The sequence below is a fragment of the Echinops telfairi genome, unplaced genomic scaffold, assembly GCF_000313985.2.
Source record: "Echinops telfairi isolate 266 unplaced genomic scaffold, ASM31398v2 ScPeMD7_18;HRSCAF=68, whole genome shotgun sequence".
Classification (NCBI taxonomy): Eukaryota; Metazoa; Chordata; class Mammalia; order Afrosoricida; family Tenrecidae; genus Echinops; species Echinops telfairi.
Window position 1 is genome coordinate 21761914 of NW_022103915.1, and position 25720 is coordinate 21787633.

At 38.3% G+C, this 25720-nt stretch overlaps 1 pseudogene; it reads left to right on the forward strand.

The window, feature by feature from the left end:
• Positions 1 to 3617, forward strand: part of LOC101639699 — a 9731-nt pseudogene extending 6114 nt beyond the window's left edge.
• Positions 3618 to 25720: the final 22103 nt, after the last annotated feature.

Below are 25720 nucleotides of genomic sequence, written 5' to 3' on the forward strand. Positions count from 1 at the left end.
CTATCATGCTCAGTCCCCACCAGGGTTTCAGCAATTCCTCTTTGTTACATTACCCTTGATCATGCCCTACCAGGCCTCCCACCCCCACCTCACCACCAATTTGGATCACATGTTTCTCCCTTATCCCTGGGTTTGTAACACCACTTCCTTTCCCTCCCTCTCCCATGTCCGCCCGGAACTGTCGGTCCCACTGTTTTCTCCTTCAGATTGTTCATCCAGCCTATCTTATTTAGACAGACCTGTGGAGATAATAACATGCACAAAAACAAGACAGAGCGAAACCAAGCAACGATGTACAACAAAACAGCAACACCAACAAACCACTGACAAAGAACAAATTAAAACACAACAAGAAAGAAATGCTTGTAGTTAATTCAAGGATTGCTGGCCTTTAGGAGTGTTTTCCAGTCCAGTCTGTTGGGGCACCATGCCCTGGCCCCAAAGTCTGCCTTCAGCATTCCCTGGGAACCTTGCTGCTCCATTCCCTGTATGTTCCACTGCACTCCCCCAGTGCTTTGCCTCCGTGTGGCGGGATCACATCGGGTGCAATTCCCACACTGTGTCTCTGGTGCTGTCCCCTGCAGGGCCATGGGTCAGTGAGGGGCATCATGTCTCATAGTGGGGCTGGCCATTTGATCCTCTCTGTGGACTGGCTGTTCTATTTGGGGTCATTGTTCTCAAGGCCTGGATTTTATCTCTCTTTCTAATTAAAATATTTTTCAAACTTCATTCTAATTCTATAGATAAGCAAATGTCAGATATGTCAGGGATCCATCAACTTTCACGTGTATTTAAAGTATATATATTTTTAAACCATTATCATTCTCATTAACCGAGCAATTGAAATAATTGTTGCTGGTTTGGCACATTTCTATCATGGATATGTAATAAGACTGACAAAGAAATGAGGAATTAAAATTGTAGCTCTCTTCCATCACCCTCACCCCTCTCTCTCATCCTTGAAGGAATGGCTCCAAAAACTTTGTGTTGAATAGTATCAGCACTCAATGAAAAAAGTTCCCTTCTAAAGAGTTATTTTAATGGCCATGAAAGTTTGCTAAATCTAATGTGAATGGCGCTCATGATAACAATGGTAAGAAATCCCACATGGTTACACAAATTAATGACATACACCTCACTGCAATTTCAAGAACATCAACTTGTTTATGGTTATTAAAGCTTTGTTTATTTTGAAACCATTTTATTGGCATTTAATCCACATATGATACAATTTAATAGTTCAATGATATCAAGAAGTTTTGTACAATCATTACCACAATCAATTTTAGAACACTTTGTTTTTACCCCAATGGTTAAATTACTTTTAAAATGAGTTGTGCAATCACCATCAGTTCTAGTACTCCGTTCCCCCCTCCCACATACATTGTTCTATCTCCCATCACTCCCACTCCTACTTTGCCCATAAATCCTTGCATCCATCATCAGTTCTAGTACTCCGTCCCCCCCTCCCACATACATTGTTCTATCTCCCATCACTCCCACTCCTACTTCACCCATAAATCCTTGCATCCGTTCATGTCTGAAAACCCAATAGAGGTGATAAAAAACAAGCAAAATAAGGTGGTAAGGATTAAACAATAATAATACAAAGATAAAAATACAAATAGTGAGTAAAAAAGAAAATACTATCATGAATATTTAAAAGGCCAGGGAAGAAAGTTTTGTCATGGAACTAGCAAGAACTACTTACACCTAGAAGGCTTTCAGATTGGGTCAAGAGGGAGGTCAACTGATCAAATTAGACCCAGTATAATTATGATTACAATGATCCCTATCTGATAGTAAAGCTGTTTGAGATCCTTGCCTATGGCTAGTGGGGATCTGTCTGCTGCTTAACTTGACTAGCTACTCTGAAGATGGGTTTTAGGGCCCCACGGCCTAATACAAATTGGGTGTTTGCAATTTAGGCTCTGATACTTTTCCCTTTGTCATATTTGAATTTTGTTATTGTCATCTTTGGATCACACAGCTGGTGTGCTTCTTCCATGTGGACTTTGTTGACTCCTCACTTAGATGGATGCTTGTCTGAATACAAGCCTTTAAGACCCCAGACACTGTTCTGATCGATAGCCAGGCTTCATCTACTTTCTTCACCACACTTTGCTATGGTACACTTATCGTTAGTGATCATATCATGAAGGTGAGTATTGAGCAGGACCATGCTATCAGAACTAACTCTTCTTAGATTTGGACTAGAGTTCAGTGGGGGCCCAGAATTCATCTGCTTATCCCTGGGGTATACATGACTCAGGTTTATTTGGAAGTCATTTTATGACAAATTCAAAACCCCATAAACCAGCAAACCAAGTAGCAGATAACAAAAGGTAAACAAATCAAGTAAACCAAAGGCAGGAAAACAAAAACCCATAGAAGCCAAAAAGGAAAACATTGCCTATCACTCCCCTGGGATATAAGGGTGATTAAGTACACTTGTAAGGTCATCAAGTTTTCCAGTGACACATCACTCTGGACACTGTAGGTAAGCGGAGTCTATACAAGTACAGTTCCACTGTGAGTTGTTGCTCCACACAGTTTGATCTCCTAATATGATTAAGCTCTGATGACCCTAAGCATGGGGATTGGTGTCTGGGGGAAACTTCCTTGACCAGTTCTTCCAAGTTCAAATCTCTACTCAATAGATCAAAACCTGTTATGTCACTTCAAGAGGGGCATCAAGGTACTAAATCTATGGTTATTCTGGGTCCCTTGCCATTGGACACCCACCCACTGGGGGTTCCCCCCAAGGTCCAATGACCACTTGTTCCACAGGTCTAGAGCATCCACTCTCTGCTTCCTCTCCAATCTGTATACCCGAATCCTTAGTCCAAGGGTGCAGGTACCATTGAGGGTAGGGCTCTGTTCATTCTTCCGGGCCTCTGTTAGTATTTCTGCTATAGCCCGTATGGTGTTTGCAACTTTAATACTTTCAAATCAACTGCCAAGAATTTTAGTCTATCAACAAATTCAGTGAAAGAGTGTAATCGCTCAAATTCCTCTTCACCTGTTGACAAACTTAATCAGCAACCTCATCCAACCAAACTGACACGAATGCATACTGATCAGAAGAGTGAATTTTTGAAAGCACTGAAAAGGGACAGAGTAGAAGAAGAAAATGAAGATGAGAGCCATGCTGGCTCAGAGAAGGACGACGACTCATTTAATTTGCATAACAGCAATAGTCCTCACCAAGAAAGGGATATAAACCGAAACTTTGATGAAAGTAAATTTCACAAGAGAATGGCAATGCCTCAGTGATTTCCCAACAGATCACTCGGTCTTCAACCTTTCCACAAACTGATGTTCTTTCAAGGTCACTTGAGGCAGGACACAGGTTGCTAAAGGAGATGGGCTGGCAGGAAGATAGTGAAAATGATGAAACATGTGCTCCCTTAACTGAGGATGAAATTCCAAGTTTTTAATGAACAGTTACAGAAGGATGGTCTGATAAAAAATGGTATTTTGAAAAATGGCCTGATCTGTGACTTCAAGTTTGGACCCTGGAAAACAGCACTTTCACCCCCCCCATTGAGAATGCTGACACAGAGACAAGTAGCAGCGACACATCCGATGACGACGGTGTGCGAAGGATTTTCTAACAGCTTTAGACATGTTAGTGTCATACATCTCATGCAGTTTGGGGTGAATTGTAAAAATGAAGAACTATAATTTATTTAGTAAAATCCCCCATTAGAAGATGATTTTGGGGAACTTCAATATGAAGAAAACCAAGAATATTGTGTTGGGCTGTGTTGAACACTATTTCTTTGTAAATGAATGTTGTAGAAATGAGGACTTGGTTGATCCAACATTGACTTAACTTCTCCTCAATCACCCACCATAGTCACCAACAGAACTGTTGGTGTCTCCTCCATAAGGTACATGCTCCTCTCCCTTAGTCTTGGCTTGCTTTTCCAGCAAGGTTCTCCTTCATTTCCTGTGGTGGGCTCCATATAGTTGTCCCAGCCTTGTCTCGATGTTGTATAGCCTCAAGTGCACAGTCCACTGTCTGACGGAATGTCTGCAGACAATGTGAGGTTCCCTTCTTCATGATGGCTCTTGTGAGGTGTGTAAAAGGGAGGAAGTGTATGGTTCATGGCCAGTAGGTAGCGTTCTCCTCTTTCTGCTCAGGAATCAGTCTCTAAGATTTGTGTAACTGTGGTGTTTCTCCCTACAGTAGTGGAGTCATACAATCCTTGACCTTTTGTGATTGGCTTCGTTCACCCAGGTCCTTCCTTGTCATGTGGTGTTTCGTGCCTTGATCACTGTTCTTCATAATCGATAAAAATACTATAGTACATACACACAATGGAAGACTATGCATCCCTAAAAACAGTGATGAAATTATAAAAGGGTTTTAAGGTATTTTGAATTCAACAACTTAAGAACCAATACATAATTAAGACAATAAATAATGTAAGCAGAAATTTAAAATCAGTTATGCTCTTTTGTACTTAAGAATATATCAACACAAACTCACTCACTCCCTGGAGTGGATGCCTACTTCCAATGACCCTATCTCTCCCTGCCACTGAGTCAGTGACAATTCAGAGTGGTGCTAGAGGACAGCTTGGAGCTGTCCTGGGAACAGAGTGCCGCATCTTTCTCCCAGGGAGCAGCTGGTTGCTTTATACTCCAGACCCCGTGATTGGCAACCTAACACATAACCACTATGCCATCAGCGCTCCTACTTAAGATTATAGATGATAGAAATTTATTTTGAATGACCAGCATTTGAATGACTTGTCACTATTAAAGCTCATTTTGTCCATACACATATAAGTGATCTTGCTGGTATCTTTGCACTATACATGATAGTAATAGTCATGTCATAGATCTAATTACTGCTGATTTGCAAACATTGACAATATATTTGAGACATTTATGTATGTCTAGCTTATATAACAAACTTTAAAAAAATTATTACTGAAGGGATTACAAAGGTAATTTATACTTATAAAACAGACTAAGCATGAAAAAAGTTTGTAGCTGCCTTGGAATATCATCAATAATTCTATCATAGAAATAACATCTAATATTGTAAAGTTCATTATTTAAGGGTTTTACTGTTTTTAAGTTTTTAAGCAAGTATTTTTAAGTTTTTAAGCAAGTTTTTAAGCAAGTATTTCTTTTCAAGAGAAATCTGATTGGATATTTGGAATGTGTTTAGCTGGTTTCTCTAGAGAAGCAAAAGCAATCATGTATATATAGAGAAAAAGAGAAAATGTTCTACCAGGAGCATGGGCCACACAACTGTAAATGTGGCTATGTCTAGTTCGGTTCAAGGATGTGGATCAGATGTTAAGTCGGAGGTTTCTCCTGGCTTGAATAGTTATGAGGGGGCTAACACACCAGGAAGTGTGAAAAATAAACTGGAAGCAGGAAGACAAACCAGGAAATCAAAAGAAGAAACAAGAAGAAGCACAGGTTAGTGGTGTAGAGCGGGATGAAGGTAAGGTCAGCAGATCTAGGGTGGGGCTGTAGAGTTCAGTGAATCCAAGGTTCAGAGGGAAATATTTCTAGTAAGTAAAAGAGAGACTGAAAGAAACTAAGACAGATTTGCAGCGTATTTACAAATGCAGAAAGGACAGGCAATACTTTTACAATAATATTTAGAACAGAGTTAATAAGAGATACAAAAATGAACATTAATATGTAAAGTATGCAAATACATAAACTATAGATATAAAATGTAATATAAAAGTATATACTGTATCTTATTGATAATATATATACACATATGCATAAACTCGATTTGCAGATGTCATCATACCATGGATAGAGTTGCTCAACAATACAAATGCTTAACATTTTTTCATTGCTGTATCTATAAATGAAAGTATCTCTCCGACAAATAGTACCGATATTGTGTGTAATGAGATAACCTATAGTTGTGTATGGCAGTGTCTGTATGGGGACAACAGATTGGATATGTTGTTGTTATTAGGTGTCATTATATCATTTCCAACTCATACTAACCCTATATGTACAACAGACCAGACACAGCCCAGTCTTGTGCTAGCCTCACACTTGCTGTTATGTGTAGGTCCATTGTTGCAGCCTTTTTGTCAATTTATCTCATTGAAGGCTTTCCTCTTTTCTACTGACCCTCTATTTTACTAAGCATGATGTGATATCATACTAACATAACCATATACAAATGAGATAAGATGTAGCAGATTAGATATGTGAGTACCAAGCTCAAAGCAAAGGTCATACCTGAAGAATGTGGAAATAGAACTTATGAATATTTGGATAAATAAAACTTGAAAATGAAAATGTCTCCGATAAAAATTTGGAGTTCTGCTCTTTCTTAATATTAAAAAAATGTGTATATATAGCCTGTATATACTGAGTGAGGTGACATTACAAAGCTATACCTCACTTATCAACTAGATTATTATCTGAAATTTCACATTAACAATAGTAAAACAATCTATTAACTGACTACTTTGTGCACCAACGATGTCCGTCTCACAATAAGGAATATCGTGGTGTGAAAAGAGTGTGAAGTTAACTCTGTCAACTTGGGTTGGCTATGAATCGCAATGGTTTGGCAGTTGTTATAACTTGATTTGGGCAATTATATCACGGTGTAATTTGGCAGTTGTGTAATGATGTAGCCGCCCTCCATTTTGTGACCTATATGGTTATTCTCCATTTTTACATAATGACAATTTTTGCATTCCCACCTGGTCTTGGGAACCTAAGTAGCTTATTAAGTGAGAAATGTTTATATTATTTTAGTGTGGATGAACATGAGCAATGGAAGAACCAAAGGGTGTTGCCCAGGGTCAGATGTCTAGAAAGTGGCAAACTCATATTCTGACCCTAGACCCTCGCCGTGAAGTACAAATAATCCTTAAAATAATACAAATAAAACAAAGAAGAAGGTAGAACAGCATATCAAGTAAGCATTTTAGGGATGTGATGTCCCAGTGTTAAACAATGCCGAAGGGTAATTTATTGTGAAGACATCATGATTTCTTTAGATTTAAGAAATATTTGCTGCATAAACATTCTATTGGCTTTTTTTAGAATTGAAAAATTGAGATCATTGAGCATACCCATTTAGGATTTGAACAATATTTCCACAAAAGACATACATTATTATTCCTACTTATAGGTAAGGTCAATGGATCTTTTTCAACATTTCTGTTGATTTGGTGTCTTCAGGTTAAAAACTAATTAAAAATAGTAATGTGTACTTGACATGAACTTGGCCATTAGAGAGGAGGAGCCCTTTTGTGCAACCACCAGGCTTATGAGTGTGACACAGTCGAAAGAAAGAAAGAACAAGATAAATTTCAACATGATGCACATCCAATTTTTGACAAAACCAAAATCTATCGTGACCGTTTTCATATTTGTGTTGTTGTGGTTCTTGGTTTATACCTTCCAGTAATTCTGACTCAAGGATTCTCTATGGAAAGTAGAACTCATCTGCAGGGTTTTTGGAGACTATAAATCTTTATGGGGCCATACAGCCTCATTTTCCTCACATGATGTGGCAGATGAGTTTGAACCACCAATCTTGTGGTTAGAAATCCAGTCCTTAATCCACTGTGCCAGTAGTCTTCCATCTTTGAAGGGAAAATTAATTCTAAAAAATGCATCTATAGTCCCGTTACTTACTGATTTTTATTACCATACAGCAACCTTGAACATCTGACATTTGTCATGTTGCTAAATACATATTCATTGAGCAGATTGATGATAATTGAAGATGAGGCTGGTGCTGAATAAGACACTGATGATGATGGTAAGGCTGAGAGTGACAATGGCACTTTGATGCCTTGATGGGCTCTCTCTGTGGTTAAATGTTTTTCTCCTATTATTTCTCAAGAAAAATTTATCTGAATGATTTCTGCATGGAATTGCAGTTAGTAATTGGAACATTATTTATAGTTCAATTTAGTTCTCCATGATAGGAATGCAGAAATGAAGTGAGGTCAGAGATAGGAAATAAGAGGAAATGTGCTTTTTTGCTTACTTGTAATATGTGTGTGAATCTCTCTCTGATACCATTTTGGTAGCTCTATATAGATTTCAATGCTTCCATCTTTTCTGTTTTAACTTATAACAAGCCTCATCAGGATTTTCTTAAATTACTTGTATATACTAAATAATATATCTCTAAAACAAACAAACACAACAGCAAAACCAATCAGACAAAATATTTGTACCATTATCACATTATTTCCCATCTCCAACTAAAGTACTCTTGGGATGTTTCATAAAACCTTCTAACTAGTTCTGTTTTAGGGTCCACGTGTTCTTTCCATCATACATTCCCACAGAAAAACACGCTTAATATATGTTTATGCTGTTGGCTAATGGGCCTAATAAGAATGAGAAAGTTTACCTCTAAAATAATTAATCTGATTGTGTGACATACTTTAGTGGCAATGGTTATTTTCCTTTATAAGGCAACAGTGTAAAAAAAGTATACTGTGATAAATTTCATGATAAAATGTATTTTATTGAGTAATCTCACGTGGCAATAAGGAGAGTTTTATAGCCAAATCAATATCAATAATTTAATACTTCATAAGAAACCATGCAATAAACTGGAGAAATGTAATATGATACTATGTGATGACCAGAATCCACAAAGAGAAACATATAGAAACGGAATCTATCAACCTGATTGTGAACAAACAGCTTACAAATGGTAGTGCATTCACCATTAGGAAAATGACTGTTAGCTATATGAACAGTTTCTACTATAAAACTCATTTGCAATTTAAAAACAATTGAATAACTCATCTCACTTAAAGTATTTCTTAGTATATATGTCATAGTATGTATTCAAGAGGGCTCATCTTTCTCCGATAATACCTAACATGATAACTTTCATGCAATAAAAACTCAGTGACAGATAAGCAACAGTCTTTGATCACAAAAATATAAAGATTATCTAATGGTGAGATTATACTGATATGTACTATAATCCAATAATTTGGAGGCAGAGAAAAGTCTTTTACATGTAGTGCTACTAGGTTTCTAGAAAGTTTTGCTTTAGTGTTGTGTTGTTTTATATTTTAGAGGGTGGTTTTAGCCTTATGTGTATATATGTATTGTAAGATATATATATTGTATATACTCGTGTATAAGCCTAGTTTTTCAGCACATTTTTAATGCAGTTTTTGTGTTAAAATTTGGTGCCTCAGTTGACATTCAGGTTGGCTTATACTCGAGTATATACGATATATATATGTATGCATATATGTATGAAAAGAGAGAGAGAGAGAGAATCTGTATATCCAGCACTTTTATTTTTTAAATGATAATTAAATAAGTGAATAAATAATAAATATCTTTAAGCCCCCAAAAAACCTTATTAAAATATTTCAATGAGTTGTTCTGATAAGGTCTGATTTGATACAAATGCTCAAATAGTAACCTTCAAACTGTGTGTCCACGAATGGTTTAGCTATGCTTTCTTTCCTACAATAAGTCAGATACTTATCTTCTATTATTAATGGTATAATTCCAGTAAAATATAAAATTTCTCTCCCAATAGTTTTCGGCAAAATGTCCAGTACTGGCTTTCATTGATTTGAAATTGATTACACATAACATCTACCAAGAAAAGAGGATTTGGTCTTCAGAGGCCTGTTACCTGATCCGGCCAAAACCTCATGATCACACGGGCTGGTGTGCTTCTTCCATGTGGGCTTTGATGTTTCTGAGCTAGATGGCCACTTGTTTACCTTCAAGTCTGTAAGACCCCAGTTGCTATCTCTTTTGATAGCCAGGCACCAGCAGCTTTCCTCACCACATTTGCTTATGTACCCATTTTGTCTCCAGCAATCATGCTGGGAGTGTAGGACATCACAGAATGCTAGGTTGTATTGTTGAGAACAAGGGAGGTCAGAGGAGAGACCCAAAACCCATCTGTAGACAATGGGATATCCTCTCATAAATGGTTTCAAGGAAGGAATAAGTCAACCAGGGTAAAGTACAGCAATGATGAAATGTGGGAAACAGAAAGATTTCTCCCAAGTTGTCTCCCCCAAATATATGTTAGACTTAGGACACTGCTTGCAGCTAATGGTAAATTATTGTCAAGTTACCTCCCTGAAGGCAGTCAGCTGCCAGACTACTGTCTGGTCCCACCACAGGTAGGGTCCACTCCCTGCTGTTAAGGACAATGGGCTACTTCTCCTTAAAGGCTTGGGGCCATTAGTCTGGTCCCTGTAGGTGGGGTTTATGCCCTACTGATAATGGTCAAACTGGCTCAGTGACATCCAAAGTTAGGCTGCCATCCTGAATCTAGGATCTGCCTATCTTGTAACATGTATACCCCCAATCCCTCTTCTTCCTATTACATGGATACCCCTAGATCACCACCCTTCCATTACTGTATTACCTATAGCCCAACCATTTCCTGTGACATATGTCTTCACCTGTAATTAGGGGCCTTGCCGTATCCAGAGAATATAAAAGCCTTGGTTAGCAATAAAGCTCTCTCTCTCTCTCTCTCTCTCTCTCTCTCTCTCTCTCTCTCCACGTGGACCACCAAGTGACTCAGGTGAGCATGCTACTATGAAATGTGTCTGACTCCATTATTTCAATCTCTCTTCTATCTTTCATGCTCTCTATGACTTTACTATAATCTTTTCTTATTATTGCTGTACAGTTGTGCCTACTGGACCTGTGATGATGTGTTAGGGGCAGGTACTCTGACAATGAACCACACAATATCCCTTTGGTTCCTTGAAGCTTCCTCATCCCCCAATATCATGATCCCATTCCTGCCTTCAGTGTGGGCTAGGTTGGAGTATGTACACAGGTACAGATAAGAGCTCACAACACATGAAATCTAGGTCAGATAAGCCTCTCAGACACAGAAATGGGAGTAGTGAAACCAGGAGGGTAAGGGGGAGGTGGGGAGAGGAGGCGGAGGGAAACCATGGGGAAGGGAGACAGTAGTCCATTTAATTTATGAAAATAATAATAATTTATGATATATTAAATGATCATGAGGGTGGGAGTGGGAGAAGGAGTGGAAAAGAGGAGCTGATACCAAGGGATCAAAAAGAAAGTAATGTTAAAAAATAATGAAGGCAACACATGAACAGCTATGCTTAATACAATTGATGTGTGGATTGTAAGAGCTATAAGAGCCCCCTAATAAAATGATCTTAAGAAAAGAGAAAAGAAAAAAAAAAAGAGGAATCGGTGTCCTGACTTGAGAATCACGCTGATTTATCTAACCCACCTGAACTTAGACCAGGAACTAATTGAAACCTCACCCCAAAGCACTGCCACCAAGTTGATTCTTCCTCATATCCCCCTATAGGGTTTCCTATAAATCTTTATGGCAGCAGAAAGCCTTTTGGGGTTGCTGGATTTGAACTGGCAACCTATTGGCAATCATAGGGTAGGGTGCACACACATGCAACTCAAAGACTTGCATCCTATATTAAGAATGAGTTCATTTGAACTTTTTCTAAGTTCCCCATAAATATGCAATGCTGAGACTGCTGAATATTCTTTCACAAAAATATTAGTATTTTCTTCATTTTCCCTTCGGTTATAAGTAGCTCATTAGTAGTGAAAAGTGCATTTGTTTTACATGTAATTTAATGTGAACTTATTCTGGTCCACTATCATTAAAGCCACAGATTGCATAGTGCAACACTAATGACCTACAATTGGTCTTTGTTTCAGGGCTAGATACAAATGAAAAAGGTACCACTACAACTGTTATTGATTTGATGTCGACTCATGCAACCTTATTGAGCACAGTAGAATCACTTCTCTGGGTTTTTGAAGCTATAAATCTTTATGGAAGCAGAATGACTCATTTTTCTCCAGGGGTTCATTCAAATTTCTGCTCTTGTGGTTAGAATGCAACTCATAAACCTACCAGGGCTCCTTGAAAGGATAGATAGACACACACAGTAGTCAAAGGAAGATTGCATAGTTGTGTAGCAAACAGAGTAGCATCTTCTCTAAATTAAGACTCTTGTGTAGATCAGTAAATAAGATCAGATATTACTATAATATATGGAGAAAAAAAGGAAACCAATGGCCATGGAATGAATTTTGACTCATAGAGACTCTATAATATAGGATAGAACTTCCCCTGCTGGTTTTTAAGAATATAAATTTCTATGAGAATAGAAAGTCCAGACTTTCTCCTGTGGAGTGGTTTTAAACTGCTGACCTTGTGATTACCAGCCTGACTTGTAACCATTATCCCACTTGTGTCCTCTAAAAACATCACCCTAATTCAGGTTAGCAAAAGGTTCACAGAAGGGGAAACTGCAGACAAAAGACCCCTATTGGACCAGAGAGGAGTACATGTGTTCATCAATATGAATGAGTACATGTAGTATTGCACATTCTAAATTATAGTCTTTAAAACTTGATAATCCCTTGATGAAAAATACAAAAGGACTCTAGTGACATAAAGTTTGAAAAATTTGAGTATAATAAAGTTTATTACATCCTCACTGCAGTTCATATCTAGGTGATACTTCTGACTCTTTAGTTTTAGTTCAAGGGATGGCTAATGACCTCAGACATGAAATAAACCAGCAGCATCTGAGAAAAAAACATAACGTATAAGTGAGGTTTTATCTAATGGTGTAGGAATGTTGTTATTGGTGTTAGGGGCTATTGAACTTGCTCCATGTCTTAGTCCAGGCAGACTAGAGAAACAAATCCATAGATACTCGTACCTGTGTAAGAGAGAACTTTATATCAAAGAGCACTTGTATATTAAGAAAACATCCCACCCCAGTCCAGATCAAGTCCATAAATCCGATATTAGCCCATATGTCCGCTACCAGTCTCAGCACTGGCATGAGTCTTCACGTGGCTCCTCCAGCTTCAGAGTTCTGGCTGCATCAGTGTAGCTCCACATGGCTTGTCAGAAGGAAGACGAAGCAGAGAGTGTCTCTTGCCTTCAGGGAAGAATACAGGAGTTCCTAGAAACCTCAGGAGAAAGCCATACCCACACAGAGACCTCATTGGCTATGGCCTGATTGATAGGGTAGACACCACCCCTTTGAAAGTTGATAGTGTAACAGCCACATTCCAACTCAGCAACCCTACTTACAAAAGAATGAAACACTGCCTAGTTGTGCCACACTAGCTTCTCTAGAAAAGCAAAAACATTGTCACTTTTATATGTGTGCATATAGATAGGGATTCACATCAAGAAATGGCTACACAGTTGTAGAAGTAGGTAACTCCAGTCTGGTCAAAATTTATAAGTCAGATTTAAGCCTGAGGTTTCTCCCCTGACTCATGGAGCTATGGAAGCTGATGAACAGGAAGCACGATGATAAAGCAGGTGGGCCACAGGCTGGGGAATGCAGAGGTAAATCCCACAAGCTGATTCTGGCTCCTGGGATCAACAGGTAATGCAATGGTTCTTATCACAAAAGGTCACACCGCCAAGGAAGTTTCATGACGCTTCAATCTGATAGATAGACTGAGCTCTATCTTCACCTAGGATTCCTAGTTGACATAAACTCTAAGCATCACCATAGTCCTGTTCTGGTCTCACAATTGCTATTGTGGAGTCCATTGTTGCCATCAGTTGTCAATGCATAGCATTGACGATCTTCCTCTTTTTCTGTAACACGTTACTTTACCAAGCATGATGTCCTTTTTCTAGGGACGAATCTCTCCTGATAACATGCTCAAAGTACAAGAGAAAAAGTCGCATCATCCTTTCTTCTGAGGAGCATTCTAGCTATACATCTTTCAAGACAGATTTGTTTGTTCTTCAGGCAGTCCATAGTAAAACGATATTCTTTGCTAGCACAATAATTCAAGTGTATTGAGTCTCCTTCAGTCTTCTTTATTCAGTATCCAACTTTCACATGCACATAAGACAATTGAAAATACTATGGCCTTGGTGACATTCTTGCTCTTCAACAGTTTAAAGAAGTCTTGTGAAGCATATTTACCCAGAAAAATGCATCATTTGATTTCTTAACTGCTACTTCCATGAGCATTAACTGTGGATGTGGACAAGATTAAATCCTTTATAATTTCAGTCTTTTCTGCAATTATCATGATGTCACTTATTGGGGCATGAATAAGTAAAGAAAATATCAGGGCTAGAGTCCTAATACTCACTGAAGATATAGTTTCCTGTGTTTCAAGTTTACGTGAAGTTTACTAACCGGACTCTGCCTTCAAATTGACTAACTCTTCAAGTTTATTAATCTGACTCTACCGTTTATCTTTCTGATGATTGTTGTTGTATAGTTGTTAGGTGCCATTGAGTCGGTTCCAATTCATACGTACATACAACTCACACAATTCAGACCCTACATATAACAAAATAAAACCACCCCATCCTACACCTTCCTCACACTGTTGCTATCTGTTAGTCCATTGCTGCAGCCATGGTGTCAATGCATTTTATGGAGAATCTTCCTCTTTTTTACATACCCTCTACTTTACCAAGCGCGCTGTCCTCCAGGTAGCAGGTCCAAAGTGTGTGAAATGAAGTTTCACTAACAATGTTTCTAATGAATATTCTGGCTGTCCTTTGCAAAGACCATTTTGATTGTGCTTTTGCTTGGGGTTGTCAAGTTGGTTCAGACTCAGGATGAACCGATGCACAACAGAAAAAAAGCCTTGCCCAATCTACCGTAAGTTTTGCAATATTTTCTATGTTTGAGCCCATTGATGCAGCCATCTGGTGGAGGGTCTTTCTCTTTTTGGTTGACCCTCTAGTTTACTAAGCACGATGGCTTTCCCAGAGACAGGCCCTTCCTGAGCGCATGCCCAAAGTATTCGAAATGAAGTCCTGAATTCCTTAATTATAAAAAGAATTTTGGCTATACTGCTTCAAAATCAGATTTGTTCTTTTTCTCTAGCAGTCCACAGTACATATGTGTCCTATATTTCGCTGCTCCAAAATTCAAATGCATCCGTTCCTCTTTTGTCTTTGTTATTCATGTCCATCTTTCACATGTCTATGAGACCATTGAAAATGCAATGGCTTGTGCTCCTTTCAACAGCACATATGCTAACATTGGAATGTGTAGCCCCTGTGCAAGGATGGCACAAATATACAATGACTCATCTCAGGCATACCTTGGTCTTTGAAGTGATGTTTACTATTTAATACTCAAGAGGTCTTTAACAGCTGATTTTTACAAAGCAATGCATCCTTTGTTTTATTGACTAATGCTTTCATAGGTGTTGTTTGTGGATCCAAATAAAATGAAGTTCTAAATTCTAGTGACTTATTTGCATTGTTATTGAATTTGCATAATACTCCAATATCTCCTTCACAATAAAAATAAGGGAATGCATAAATAAATAAGTGCACCTTCTGACTAGATTGAAGGTTTCACTAGCTTCAGACTGTCCACAGGGCTGTTTTAGGAAACTTTTCTTTCTTAAAAATCTCTGTGCGTGGGAGCAAGGAGTGTTATCTGCGAGATTACTCCCCAAAATATTTATCCTTGAGTAATGTTATAATTTCCACAGCTTACTAAGAAACCTACACAATGTTGGAACATGCCCAAATCATTGCTCATAATGAATCTGTACTTTCCTTCCTTGAAACCTGTCCCTTTTGAACCCCTTTCCTTCCAGGAAACTATCCCATCATAGCAAATGAGTATTGGTAATTACCTGCTCTGGCCTGCCAAACACAGGCAGAGAGGACAGTCACAATACCTGCAAGTCATCTCAGAACAAAAGTCTTTTGGTCAAGTAGCCAAAATTACTGAAAAACTTCACCAGACCAATTTGGAAGACATTTGACATGGAGGCATCCGATAAGCTATAAAGTGTTTAGAGACAGAGCCCCTCCTAGAAGCATACCTGTGACCATCCCTTTAAAATCTGTTACTTATCCACGATCTCCTCAGTTTGCTTCATGGGAATAGCACTATATATAAACCCCCTTTTGTCAGGAGTTTGCTTGGCAAATCTAGTCCCTCCTTGCTGCTTGCTTGTTCAGCTAAAGAAAAGCTTTCCTCTTGCACTTTACCATACATGACGTCCATCTCGGTGAGGGACTTCTTCTCTTGACTGCCCCCCTACTATACAAAGGAAGACGTCGTGTTCCTAGAACTGGCATCTCTGGTTCAAAGTACCATCATCCTCATGGCAATGGAGCATTCTAGCTTCACTTCTAAGATTGTTCTTCTGGGTGCAATTTTATTTATCTTTCAATTTATTTTTAATTAGGAATTACCACCTCTATCGTATCATTCCACAGTTCAATTGCATCAACCAGAACTGTCACAACTGCTTCTACAATCAGTTTCCAAACACCCTTCCTCCCCCTGGGCTCCCTGACATCCTCTCCCCTTAATTCAAAAGTATAATTCTTCTGTGGTCTTCCTTATTCATTTCCTATCTTTCACATGCATATGAGGCTGTTGAAAAGACTTCCAGTGATGGGAAAGGTGAGCTATTCTGAAGAAACAAGAAGGAGAAGGGCTAATACCTGAGAATCTAAGAGGAGAGACTATTTTCTGCAGATGAGGGTGTTGTCACACTCTTCCTATAGTAGACCTACCCTCTGTTCTATGGCAGATAGCTGGTGAAGCACAGAGCTTAGGTGAAAATAGATATCAATTGCGATTGAGAAGGATTATCCTCAGCCTGGGTGATTTGTACTTCAGCAGATGTTCTATTCATAGACAGGGCTAAAAGCAGCATTATTGAATTTTACAGGGTCGTATCTTTGCTCACAATTTAAATATTTAAATATTTTGTCAATAAGAATTATAGACCTTTGAATAATCTTACGGAAGACCCAAGGAAACATAAGCAATGACCGTGAATTTTCATTTTTATCAATATAACACAGTAGTTTATAACTGTAAGGGATTTATTCTCTAGAGAACATTCACCCTTATCTGGGGAAATGCTTGACTGTTGATGCAGGAGCTGCAAATAGGTGGGCCTTGTTACTGACATCTGTGAGTAGAGGCAGAAATACTTTGAAACATTGTGTAATGCACAATCAGCCCCTCACAACATCTTCCCTTTGTTAGTCTGGGTTGACTAGATAAACAAGTTAATAGACACTCATATGTGTATAAGAAAGAGCTTTATATACAAGAGCAATTGTATATTGAGAAATTATCCCATCCTAGTCCAGATCAAGTCCATAAGTCCAATATTAGCCCAAATGTCCAACCAATCTATAAATTCCTCTTCAGACTCATGAAACACATGCAATGATGCCAAATGCAGGAAGATCATAGGCCAGTGGGTGGAAAGTCTTGTGGATCCAGTGGCAGTGCAAGCATCTCAGCACTGGGAGGAATCTGCAAGGGACTCCTCTGGGTCTGGAGCTCTGGCTTCATTGTATATCTCTATCAGGCTAGTCATCAGTAATGTCTCCCAGAGAGTGAGTGTGTCCTCCATCATGTGAGCTATTTATTACTGCTGTGCCACAAAATGAGGTCATCAAGCTGATACCTGATTAGCCAGACTCCACCCCTGCATCAAGTTGACAGATTATGTAACTGCCACACTCCCACAACCCAAATTATCTGGCACAAAGATCAGGTTGAAGAATCCTGGTCCCATAAGATCAGGGTTCTAAAGCAGATTTCATTTACTTTCAAAGAAAAATAGTAAAAGGAATCTCTCTCTATCTCTATTCTGTCCTTTGAATAGTATACGTGTTGTGTTAGATTGGGCAGACTAGACACAAATCCAGGGAGACTCATATATTTATAGGAAAGAGCATTATATCAATGAGCAATTGTATATTGAGAAAACATCCCAGCCCAGTCCAGATCAGTCCATAGTCTGATATGAATCCACATGTCCAATACTAGTACATAAATTCCTCTTTAGACTAATACAGCACATGCAATGATGCCAAATGCGGGAAGATCATGGGTGGTGGTGGGTGGAAACCACCAGGACTCCCTAATATCATAATCCTAAGGTGGGAGCCTACAGGCTATCTCTAGGGAATTCATTTTTTACCTACAGATAAACAAAGATATTTATAGCAATTGGAAACACTCAGGTTTTTTCTCTAACATGTGACAGAGATAGTTCATAGTCTTTCTCCCTTTATTTTCATTCCTCACAGCCTTAACTTCTTTGGGTTCTCAGCATGGCAGTGATTTTTTTTTTCATTCATCATTCAAAATTCAATCTTTCTTTTTCTTTAACAAAAGCATATCAGCTTTTCATTTATTGTATGTCCAAAAATGGGTGATGGAATTAATAGAGGTGTCATGGAACAAAAGAGTTGACAAGAAAGATTGTAGTATAAAATATTGAATCATTTTAAAAGAACATTTATGTTCTATCTTTTATCCTGTCATAAAAGTAAAAGAGGGGAAGAGATTTTATGAAATACTAAGCTAAGCAATGGTAATAGGAGATAGTTTTGAGTTAAAATCTTAGACTAATATGACAATTATGTGCATAAATATAAAATATTCAATTTATTGCTCTGTAGAAACCCTTGGGTAAGAAATTAAATAAACCTTGATAGCAATGCTAAAAATTAATGTACTGAGATGATTTTTAAGGGCTTTATATAATTACTTTTTGAACATCTAAATCTATGGAAATTTATACTGTTTGAGTACCTAAAAATAATATTTCATATTTAATATATAGAAGGAGCTGCAAGGTATTCCATTCTGAATACTCAGAGCCACAGTTTACATCTGAGAAAAACTAACATTATCAAAGTTCATTAGACTCATGAAAACGTAAGGTATATCAACAGTATATGATCACATTCAGCAGGAGAGAATTTAATTCATGTAAATCCAAACATGTAGCTACTGGAATATATACAGATAATAAGCTAAATTTATTTTAGAACCAAATGCTTATAATCACACCTTACAGCATAGATGTCTGTAAAAGATGAATTTTAGGATAACAATTCAGTTAGTAAATTTGGGCCTCAGGGCTTAAAAATTAAGAGGGAAAAAAATTATATAATATCAAATTATACAGACAGGTGTTTGGGCAGTTATCTGTCAATCAAATAATCCATCAATTATTCAGTAGGAAGTAGCTAATTGTTCCCTGTCACTATGCAAACAATTTAAAATGGGGAAGGGGGTACCCAAACAGGTGTGATTCCAAAGAATACTCCATAGTGAAGCATTGGCCCCCTGTTCTAAATCAAAATCAGCAGTATAATGAAAACTCTTAAGATTCAATAACAGTATCTAGATAATGTTCTTTGGATTCAGGTTCCCCAAAATATAATCTAAAAACCAACAAATGGGCAAATATACACCATGTGAAATCAAATCACACATAAATGAAACTATTGTCCTTGGTCTCTCTTGTGTTTAAGCCTGGGCAGAATTTGCCCTTGGAGCAGCGAAACCCTTTAATTATAGCTATTTCCATGTCATTCTGTTCATGAGAATGCAAGCTCCTCCAGGGAGTGACTGTGGCCAATTCAGCCCTCCATCCAATCTATGGCCTGGTTTCTATCACATGCTTAGAAAGTGCTGGCTGACTAAAAGAAAAAAAATGCCGTTGAAAAAAATACATATCTAGCCTCATCATCTACCAAAAGCCTTTCTCAGTTCACTGAAGGGGCTATGATCACGGAACAATGATGAAGCCACCTGCCTCATTCTTTGCCTCTGAAAGCATCCCTGTCCCCAACACTCCCACCTCCGACTCCTGAAAAAAAGCACTTGTGACCTGGGGTGAGGATGGGCATCTGGGTGGGGCATCCAGTGACGGAAGAAGAGAAACAGACTACCAGAGCTGTGACTGAAAGGAAGGGCAAGGTCTTGAATAAATTACTTTTCATGAGAACGATGGTTAAAGGCAGTATTGTGTTTCCTGTAGCCTGGCAGCGGATGTTCAAACCAGCATAGAGCCATATATTTTATGTACTGAGAGGCAGGCGTGGCCCCTGGGAACCATCAACTACTGAATTCAATTTAATCACCTATGCTCATTCGTTATGGATCCCCAGAAGGTTTTTCTCCACAGTTCATAGTGGGCAGCTATGTGAGTTTTCCTTTTAGTTAGTTTTTGTGTTTTTTTAAAAAACTTCTTAGCCTTGTAGTCATTTCTCTTCTCTTCTGTTTTATTAATTTCTGCTTAAATGCACCCCCAATTCTCTGAAAAAGTGACTAACGGTATCTTGAAAATGAAAATATATATAAGTATAAGGGAAGGTGAATACTTAAATGCAGTCCTTTATTCTTTTAAGTGTGTACTTATTTTGGGAAAAACAACAACAACATAAAACAACCTGGTCTCACTAGAGAATCTCTGGAAGCTAATGAACATTCTTTTTTGCTAAAGGAATGAGAAGGGAGAATTTGGGATGGATAGACAAAATCAGGTGCCAGCCAAACTCTGGCCATTTAACTATATGTCATGATTCTTCATTAGTATTTTGGCTAAACAACTTGTTTCTTATTACCTCTCCTACCTGTCATCCCAGGGGAAAATCACACACAGTTATGTAGAGAGGAAAACAATTTTATTTGACAAATATGAGAAAGAACAAAGAAAAAGTGGGAAACCGACTGACATGCCACAGAACTATGTCAGACTTCGTCCAACAAACAATACAGGATCATCACTTTAGATAGCGAGCCTGGGGGCCTGAGGAGCCCTGGGGGCATAGTGGTTAAGCACTGGTCTGCAACCCTGCAAGGTCACCAGTTGGAAGCCAGCAGTTGGGCTGAGGGAGAAAGATAGGGCTCTCTACTGCCATCAAGAGTTAGTCTTCGCCAGAGGTTGTACACTGGTACAGATAGGAACTGGAAACACAGGGATTCCAGGGCGGATGATCCCTTCAGGACCAGTGGTATGAGTGGTGATATTGGGAGGGTAGAGGAAGGGTGGGTTGGAAAGAGGGAACCAATTACAATGATCTCTATGTGACCTCCTCCCTGGGGGACGGACAACAGAAAAGTGGGTGGAGGGAGACGTCGGACAGTGTAAGATATGACAAAATAATAATTCATAAATTATCAAGGGTTCATGAGGGAGGGGGGAATGGAGAGGGAGGGGGAAAAATGAGGAACTGATGCCAGGGACTTAAGTGGAGAGCAAATGCTTTGAGAATGATGAGGACAATGAATGTACAAATGTGCTTTACACAATTGATGTATGTATGGATTATGATAAGAGTTGTATGTGCCCCTAATAAAACGATTTAAAAAAACCAAGGAAACAAAAAAACTAATGCAATATGTTCTTTTAAATTTTATAAAATAAATTGGGTAGGAATTGCATATCTACGATATCTTGTGGGGCTGCTTGCTATGAGTCATCCCTGACTGGATGGCAGTGAGGTTTTTTTTTTGTCTTAATTATTCAGAATCTTAGTGGTTTGAGCCTTTCAATAGGTAAGCTAGACATACAGTAACTATTGCAAGCATATTTGTTCAAAGGTTTGTGATTAAGAGAGTCAGGCCAGAATCGGGGAGGAGAAAGAAATGCCCTTCTTCCATTTGCCTGTCTCATCTTGAAGTCTGCCCTTCTTATTCTTTCGATATTTTCCTCTAAGCAACCTGCTCCCTCCTCCCTTCCTAGATAGCCTGGGAGCATGCTCAAGGCTACTGCCCCTCCCTGTCTCTTATGATTTCAGTCGGCCATTTGGCAGTCAGAAACGAAATTTGGCATGTTCAAGTATTTTAAGGCTTAGGATAAAATTGGGGTTCTGTCAAAGATGCCTTTGGTTTTAGGCACTGAAGCCCAGATGATCATTCTGGTCATGATTTTACTGTTCTCTTATAGATGTTAATGAATTAGCTAAATAATTTTCAGTTGTTTAAATAATTACCTTGTATTTTTTTTTCCATCCAAAACAATACTGCATCAATTATGGAGGTCTTTGTTGTATGTTGTATATATGAACATTGGTTCGATTAATTTATTCATTCAATAAAACACCAGTCCTATTGTAATGCCTGACACACAATAAGCAAAAAGTAGACATGTCCTCCAAAATATAAGTTATGTCATGGTAAAACATTCTGGTGAGTAATATCTTGTAATAATCACATGTAAAAAAATATAGAGCTTCTCCGATTACCAAGTGAAATTGCACAGCAAACATGAGTTTAGACTTTGATAAGTGTTAAATAAGCCACTGCCATGAAGTCAGTTATGATTCATAGCACCCTATAAGACAGAGTAGACCTGCCCCATAGTTTTTCCAAGGTTGTAAGTCTTTTTGGAAATGACTATCACATCGTTCTCCCATGAAATAGCTGATGACTTTGAACTAGCGACTTTCAGTTACTTTAACCATTGGGTCATCGGGGTTCTTTGCATCTAGTAGATTCTACGAAATAGAAAAGGAGTTTTTTTATGTGAGTAGTATGTGCATGTGAGTGGCAGAATGATGAAATATTTGGGGAGAGCACAGTTTGTGTGTGTGCTTCATGAAAACGTTTGAAGTCCAACCAAATGAAACAATATGAGGACATTTCGGTGAGATAAAGATGCATGCTAGGTAAAGGAAAACTTGAGTAGTTTCATATTGTCACAAATAAAAGTGTAGGTTAATTTTTAAGGACCATCCAGCTGGAAAGAAAGAGCTATCAAACAAAAGATAAACAGGGAAAAATATGCTTAAAATAATATAATTTATGCATGGACTTAACCTAAAAAGGAAACAAAACAAACAAAACTTGAGGCATTTAGAAAATACTAAAGAAGGTCTGCATTTTAGAAAAATGTATCAGGCTTCTTTAGAGAAGATGAAAAAATGAAGAATCAGACAAATCTTGCCTCAATGAATAGCAATGGAAGAAACAGCAACAGATCCAATTAGTATTGATGCAAAAACATAGAAAACACTATCAAATAAAATATCAAACTGTGAAATAATTATTTCTTAACACATCTTCCATTGTGTCCACATGTTTCTGAAGGTGGTATTTCCAGTATAGTAATGGTTCTACTGCCCTCTCTTCTTAGTTTGTCAAACTTGTGGTGGCTTACATGCCGCTGAGATGTTCCCAGGTTTACCATTGACACGACCATTATCAGGGGGATCACCCCGAGTGAACAAGTTTCAGTTCAGAGACAATGAGGCTGAAAACAGATTGTTATTGCTGCGTGTGGCTGAGTGGTTCCATTTCACAGTGAGCCCACGTATAACAGAATACAACCTTGCCCGGGTCTGTTCCGTCTTCCCAATGGTTCTGATGCTTGAACACATCAATCCAGTCACTGTGTCAATTTATCTTGTCCAAGGTCTTCCTCCTTTTCACTGCTCCACTACTTTACCAAGCAAGATGTCCTTCTCCAGGGACTGGTCTCACCTGACTTCATGTCCAAAGTACAGGAGACCAGCGCTCACCATCCTTGCCTTTAAGGAACATTCAGCTGTTCTTCTTGCAAGAGAGATCTGTCTGTTCTTTGGCAGTTCATGGTACTTTCAATATTCCTCAGCAACACTCTAATTCAAATGCTTATTTTTCCTTTGGTCTCCCTTATTCAATGTCCAACTTTCACAGGCATATGAGGCCATTGAAACTACCTGGCTTGGGGCAGGACACCTTAGTTCTCAAAATAACATCCTTACTTTTCAACACTTTCCAGAGGTCTCATGCAGTAGATTTGCCCAATTCAACGTGTCATTTGATCTCTTGACAGCTGCTTCCAGGAGTACTGACTGTGGAGTCAAGATGAAATAATTGACAACTTCAATATGTTCTCCTTTTATCATGATAATAACTATTGATTCAGTTGTGACAATTTTGGTTTTCTTTATATTTAATTGTAATCCATACTAAAGTCTGCAATTATTGGTCTTCATCAGCAAGTGCTTCAATTACTCCTCACTTTCAGCAAGGTTGTATTATCTGCATATCCTGGGTTGTTAATAAGCCTTCCCGCAATCATGATACCTGTCTTCTTTATATAAGCCAGCTCTCTGATGATTTGCTCAATATATATTTTGAATAAGTATGATGAAAGGATATACCCCTGACACACGCCTTTCCTGATTTTAAACCATGCAGTGTCCCTTCATTCTGTTTGCACAACTGCTTCTTGATCCACATACAAGTTCTGCCTGAGCTTAGTGTAATATTCTCAACAGACTAGGAAACAAAAATATACCGTCTACTTCAGAGAGACTAGCCATTGAAAGCCTGACAAATTGTAGCAAGCATCAGCTGATACAGTGCCAGAAGATGAGCCCCTCACATTGGAAGGCTACCAAATACTACTGGGCTAGGGCTGCTTCCCAGAGTGAAATTGGACTTAATTATATGAATGGATCAAAGCTTTCAGGACCTTTATGTGCTAATGGGGCCCTAAATGAAATGAGAAGAGACAGCTGGGAAAATCCAATAATAATCATAAACTGAAAATTACAAAGTATGCATCTAGGAAAATTGGTTGGAATTTGTCAAAAATTAAGTAGTACATGAAGATCAATATCCTAAGCATTTATGATATGAAATGGACTGACACTGGAGATTTTGAATTGCATAATAACAAAATTCAAGATAAATAGCATAATATTTGTCATCAAAAGGGCATTTCAAGATCTATCTTGAAATACAATATTTAATAGGACAATATCTATATGCCTACAAGGAAGACCAGTTAATGCAACCATTATTCAAATGTATATACCAGACAGTAAAGTCAATGATGAATAAATTGAAGAATTCTCCCAATTTTTTTCAGTGAAATTGATAAATTATACCATCTAGTTCTATTGAAAATTATTGGTGATTGGGATATGCACATTGGAAACAAAGGAAAAGGATAGTAATTTGAAAATATGGCCTTGGTGGTAGAACAAAATACGAAGATCCCATGATCCAATTTTGCAAGACCAATGACTTACTCATGGCACTTTTTTCCTACAACATAAATGATAAATGATAAATTGATAAATGAGCCTCTCCAGGTGGAGTACACAGGAGTCAAATTGATTATGTATGCCAGAAGATAGATTTAAGAGGTCACATCATCTAGTAAAAGAAAGTCAGGAGCCTATTGTAGAATTGCTCATATGAAAATTCTGGTTGAAGCTGCAGAAAATTTAAACAAACTCATGAGCAAAATACTACCTTAAATACATTTAGAGGCCATATCAAGAAAACATTTCATACATTGAACGTTAATGATGAAAGACAAGGTGAGTGTGGGATATCATCAAGAATATCAAACATGAAAGCCAAACAAACAAAACAGGTCATTTAAAAGGGGGGAAAAGAGAATAAAGCAGCTGTCAGGACAGACCCTAACCTGCTTTTGAATGGAGAGTGACTAAAGCAAATGGAAGAGGCAATGAAGTAAAAAAGCTGGTAAGAAAATATCAAAGATCAGATCAATAAGACAAAGGAAAGCCTTGTGCTAGTCTGGGTTGACTAGAGAACAAATCCAGAGACACTCAAATGTGGATAAGAAAGAGCTTTATATGAAGAGTAATTGTATATTAAGAAAACATCCCAGCCCATTCCATATCAAGTCCTTAAGTCCAATATTAGACCATATGTCCAATACCAGTCATAAACTCCCTTCAGACTCATGCAACACATTCAATGATGCTGAATGCAGGAAGATCACAGGCCCATGGGTGAAAAGTCTTGGATCTTTTGGATCCAGTGGTGGTAGAAGCCTCTCAGCATTGGCATGGGTCTCCACATGGTTCCTCCAGCTCCTGGGCTCTAGTTCTATCAGTGTAGCTCCATGTGGCTTGTCAACAGGAATGTTTCTCAAGGAGAGGAAGCAGAAAGTGTATGGGTCTGGACTCCAG